Genomic DNA, 6,208 nt, shown 5'->3' on the forward strand with positions numbered 1-6,208 from the left:
CCTAATGTCCCACACAAGAAAACATCAAGAATAGTATTTGTACAGGGGCTTAACTCCATCAAGAGTACCCCGGTAATTAAATTTAAAATCAACAACAAAATTATATCCGGAACCCTAGGGCGTGTAAACATCCTAGGGGTACCAGGAATCAAATTACTTCAATTACAACAGTATATCGTTTCAGACTTGCCATTATGTGTCCCACATGTGAGAAAACACCGACCGACCATAAAGAACCCAACGCCGTGGTGTTATAGACCAATCACGACAAAGGAAGGTCTACAAGAATCAGTCAAAAAGCTGCTACAGAACCTACAACATCGAGGCTGTATAAGTGTAAAATCCTCTATTTATCTTTCGCCGGGGTGGGGCATCCCAAAGCCAGGGAACCCATCGGAAGCCCGGCTGGTAGTCGATTACCGACAGGCCAATCGCCAGTGTGCTTTACTACAAATGCCCGCGACCCACACAATAATGGAAATTATACACGGCATAACGGAAATCCAGGCGGGAGGTGAATGGTGGGCAGTAACACTGGACTTAAAAGATATGTTCTATTCAGTGCCACTAGAAGATGACAAGGGTCACCATGTGCGTGGCCCACACTCAGCTTGATGTAGTCCAGATTCCAAGGAATGCTTTAGACATCAAATACGTAACATAGCCAAGTATGCCCGTAACAAAGTTGCTTTTGGAAGGGCTGGGGATCTGGTCATTTGACGTGCCTTCAGACCCATATAGGTTGAATCTCCTGCTAAGTGTATCCTGTAATCCAACTATACCACTAGCCTCATTTTTTTTAAAATTACTTTGTTTTATGCAAAACTCCTGTCATCTCCAATCTCCGAGGTACTGTCTATAAAGTTAATAGAACTGCAGCATTACTTCTGTCTGCGTTAAGAATGTCAGCAGTCCCCACATATCACAAAAGATATCCTTCAACATGTTTTCCATGGCTCTGAAAATTACAGGTACTGATAGTTAGGGACCTAACTCTATTGTGAATGAGCAATTGTACCCATCCAATGCCAGTCCCAAGCCTGGATAAAGGAGGAGGGTTAGTGTCAGGAAGTGCATCCAGCTGTAAAAAAATCTCTGCCAAATCATCATGATGCCGATCCAAGCCCAAGTTAGGTATGTCCTAGCTAGGGCATACCCAACTAACTACAGTGGTAGGCGATGTGCAAAATCAATGTCTGGGTTCTGTGGGAAATGGGCAAGGGCTACTGCACCAAGGATGGGTATGGCCAAAGAAGCTAGTCCAAAGAAAGGCTTTGAGAGTTGCAACGTTCAGTGTGGGGAGTATGACAGGAAGAAGTGGATAAGTGGCAGACTTGTTGGAAAGTACATATTCCATGTGTACAGGAAACAAAGTGAGAGAGATTGGAGGATTTAAACTCTTCTATAGCAGTGAAGACAGAAGAAGAAACGGAATTGGGATCATCCTGTGTGTAGCAGGCTTGCCTTTCAGAGCTTGGGTTGAGTCCCAGCCTTGAGATTTTGCTGTTTTGATTGGTGGAGCTCATCCACCAATCAGGAGGCAGCAAGAGGAGTTAAGTCATGCCCCTTTCCTGAGGGGAGGGGGAGAGGAGTTACCCCCCACTCCCGGACCTGATTGAAGACTGCAACAGTTAGGTCCAAAAGACTTCAGAGGCGGAGCCCTGGAGCATATAAAAGGAGCTGCGTGCCCAGCATGAGGAAAACACATCATTGAATGTGTTCTCCTCAGGACAGAGACGAGCGAGGCTTAGAAGAGCTGAGGAGCTGCTCAGCAGGGCAAAGCAGTAGCCCAGAATCACCCCTGAAGACTTCCATCAGCGGGGAATGGTGGACAGCTCCAGCAGCTAGGCTCTCGGTGTGCAGCACAGCACACGGTGTCCAGAACCTGGGAACTGCGTGAGGTGGCTTGGTCTGCAACCTCTGGCATGCGGCCAGAGACACAGTGCACAGGATGGTGCACAAAGTAGGACCTTTGGAGCGCTTGGGTGGCTCAGGTCCTCAGCCCCTGGAATGAGGCTGGAAGCTCGGTGCAGGAGGTGCTGCACAGAAGGTCAAGGAGTGGATCGAGTCTGGTGCTGCATGAGGCAGCTCAGGCCTCTGACCCATAGCAAAAGGTTGAGTCCAGAGAGCCAGACAGTGATCGGGCTACTGGGCCAGCAGACAGAGCCAAGCCAGAGGCCCCAGAAGCTCTGCATAGCAGAGCCCTGTTCCAGGGGACAGCAATCGCCCTCCCTCCCGAAGCCAACTGCAGGTGAGAGAACAGCCTGGTGCAGAGGATGAGAGCCGTGAGTTGCAGGGAAAAGAGGATTCCCACAGGGGAGGAGGAGTCCCCCTCCTGAAAGTGGAGGTCCCACTGGGAGGTCCCCCGCCTAAAGTTACCAGCTTCCTTGTAGGGCTCGGGAAACACGATGAGAGCCGTGAGTTGCAGGGAAAAGAGGATTCCCACAGGGGAGGAGGAGTCCCCCCCCCCCCCCCCCCCCAGTTAGTTAAGGGCTCCTGAAAAGGAACATCTCACTGGGAGGGCCCCCGTAAAGTTACCAGCTTCTTTGTAGGGCTTGGAAAAAGCCCAAGGGCATTGGGGTTTCCCCTCAGGATTGAGTTTATCTTTGGGGTTTATCTGTTTCAGATCAGATACTTACCTGTGACTTAATTGTATCTGGAGCACTGGTATAAGGTTTTATGCCATTTACCCAGAGGGTATTGTTTATGTTACTGGTTTAGATATCTTCTAAATATATATATATATTGTACATATGTTTATATCCATGTTCCTTTCCCTTGTGATAAGTTAATGTAAATAAATTTCTATATAGTTAAGTCCCCTGACTGTCCTGGCCTGGTTCTATAAGGACAGAGGGAAACTGAGCGATCTGCAGTTCCCCCACAGCACATCTGCCAGCTAACAATCCCCTTCAATTGGAGAAGGGGAGTATATACCCAAGTTACCTGGGCTACACATGAATTCAGTAGGCCCCTACTGATAGTTTATATGGCACTATAGCCGCTGGCATCAGTTCCTGTGTTTGTAGTGGTATACTGCTTAGTATCTTCCTCCAGTATGATGTGCTACATGACTAGCTGATTGATTTTTTTTAATACTTCCCCACATGCATGGGTGTGTGCATGTATGCATGCATGCACACACACACATAAATGCACACACACTCACACAGAGCAAGTCTTCCACCCAGGGCGACTTGCTCAGTGCTCTTTGGAGGCCTTTAAAAATCCCCACAGATGAAGATGGTGTGATCTGGTTTTACCATTAACACTATAGATGAGGCCCATTTGCCAAAATGTGCTAGTGTAATGCTGCCCCTCTTTTCAAGCCTGTCAAACTTTCCATAAAGAGCTAGTCTTCCTTCCATTTCTTCTGACATAATACCGCCTGGGCTAGAAATACTAGCCATTATCTCCCATAAGGTCTTGAACCCCTTCTTTCAAATTGGCTGTGTGCGCATCTTAGTTTTCCTGTAGTGTTTGTGTTTTCTTAGGCTAAGTACAGACAGTCAAAAAGCCCAAGGCTGAATTAATTCAATCTCTGCAGATTAGTCTAAACTGCAAAGACTGAACCAATAAGCAAATGAACAGAACTTTTGATTCAGGAAATGCAGTCACATGCCTACAGTGGCTCAAGCCAGAAGCCAGGGGGCACTAGAGAATGGCTCTCTAGCATATAGTCATCATGGGCTGTGTGTTCACTTCCTCTTCCTGCTGCCCCCGAGGTCTCTGGGATTTGCAGTCCACAATCAATATACCTATATAATAAATATATATACCTATACAATCAAAACAGCAGGATTTTGCTGGGTTGGTCATCATTTCCTCTTCCTGCTTCCAGATGCCTCTAGGATTTGTAGTCCACATTCACAGTCAGCAGTAAGTTTGTAGCACAGCAGCTCTGTACTTGAGGGAAGGGAAGTTTAACCCCCCTCCCTGGCCCCAGACCGGCCAGCCTTGTTCTCTGGAGCAGACACCCTAGCCCAGTCCAACCCAGAGCTGGAAAGCATGCTGAGATTCTGGGGGACTGTGATTTAACTTGAATCAGGAAGGGGTCTGGGACAGAAGTTTCATAAACTAGTTTGACCTAAATCAGTTAAGTCTGATACTACCTTCAACCAGATTTATCTTAAACCAGTTTCATCCATTTTGAAACTGGTTTATTTGCATGGAACTTCTATTCTGCTACAGGTTTAAACCAGTTTCTAATCACTTAAACTGGTTTATATGTAACTTCTACCCCTAGCCTTAAGATCTAATTTGAAGATTCCCCTCAATTCACTTTTAGGTGAATTTTTAGGTCTTGAATCAGTCTGTGCCTTTGTCCCTGGCTCATTCAGCCTGATAATTTTTTCATTTTGGCTTTTATATTTTGAAAGAACAAGCCCAGAGTAGGTCACCCAAACAGCCTCTTGACTCTTTGTACCAAGAGCAAACTCCTCCATTCACTAGCTGTGCTGCTTTCATTATCTGTGGTATAGGTACAGAGAGTCAGCTCCATTCACTAGCTGGCACAATCCTGCTTTGTGCTGCTATTATATATATACCTAGTGATCCTCAGAGCTGGAACCCTAGTATCTAATTCCATCAGTGCAGCCAGATTGTATAATTGTTACCTGAGTTGGTCATATTTGCTTTCCTCCCAGAAAGCACATTGGTGAGTTTTACTGAGTCTTTCTCCTACCTCAAGGCTAAAAAAAGCCTTTGGTTTCCTTCCTTTCCATTAGAATCTACTTCTCTGGGCTGATTCCCCTGCCATTTTAAATCCACAAATCATGCAAAATGAGCTCCTCACAGCAGAAACATCCCTCCAGGGCCTGAAAGCCTGACTCCTCTTCCCCATACAGTTTGTTGTACAGTGTTCCTGAATCCTCAGTCCAAATCATGTAAATTCTTCTCTGCTGCTTCCATTGCCATTGCTAATGTTGCTGCAAGTTAAGTTCCCTTCTGGCAGCAGCTGTCTTTGAATATTCTCATTATTAATACAAAACACTCTGTCCCACAACATTGAAGACACTTCTGAATTCTCTTAGTCTTTTCAGCTCTACCATGGGTATAGCTCCAGCCTCACCTTACCTCTTCACCCCCTTAGGAAACAAAACCTTCTACTAAGCCTTGGCTTCAGAACTTGGTGCTTTAAGATACTTTATAGGCATCTAAAATTTTAATCTCCTGATTTCTGAGGTGGTAAACTCAAAAACAGAATTTGCTGTCACAGACAGCAAGGAAAACTGATATCTGATTTTTCATCTCTAATCTCATCTTGCAAAAAAATAATGGCCCTGGTTTTCAATTTATTGCTGCCCACCTTCCTAACTCTTCCCTCAAACTGCCACACTTAATTTCCTTAATACCAGCTTTATGAAGGGACTGCTCAGTTTTACCAAACCCAAGAGGTCACTGTTGCACCTCTAATGCTGATTCTGGATCTGAAGATTTTGTGAGCAGAGTCAGCATGGAGGGTCTCAGCTGCCTTTTGCCATATAGATTTACCCTTTGGGCATCTAACTTTGAAGACTAATCAGGGCTGGAATTTGAGGGTTTGTTTCTCAGTTTACCAACTGCACAACATCATTTACACTTGAAATCAGGGATGGATCTTGTTGGCTTAAAAATGGCACTTAAAGGCCTGATTTTGGGGAATTGGCATATAGGTATAGATATATGCATTATAAGGATTCAAGATGGGCAGCAGGGGTTAAGTGGATTTCCAAAGAGCTTGGGGGAGACACACACAGCTTCTCATGGCCCTGAAAGCAGATGGGCTGTCTAGCACAACAAGGCCAATGGATGGACACAGCCTGAGAATGCAGGTGGGCATGCTATAACACTAGATCAGAGCCTTCAAGGCAGGCAAGTTGTCTAACACAACAAGGGCACAGCCTGGGAACCAAAGAAGTACAGGTTTCCTTTGATTTATGCTATACATGAATTCCTGGAGAACGGCGCATAAATTGAATTCACATAAAGCGAACCCACTTTACAATGTAACAAATAGGGATAGGTTCCCACAGCAGTGAGGGAGGGAGGAAGGAAGTGAGGTTGGGACTAGGGAAGGGGCGGGGGGAGGGGTGCCACTCCCGGCTCTGCACAAGGCAGCAAAGCAGAGGGAACAGAGCAGTGCTCACGCCAGCCCCACATACAGTGGCCCCAGGAGCAGCTGGCACCAGCTGCCCGCAGCCCCCCGGGCGGCCCCGAGGCGCCGCCG

The sequence above is a fragment of the Alligator sinensis genome, unplaced genomic scaffold (genome assembly GCF_000455745.1).
Source record: "Alligator sinensis unplaced genomic scaffold, ASM45574v1 scaffold59_3, whole genome shotgun sequence".
NCBI classification, from domain to species: domain Eukaryota; kingdom Metazoa; phylum Chordata; order Crocodylia; family Alligatoridae; genus Alligator; species Alligator sinensis.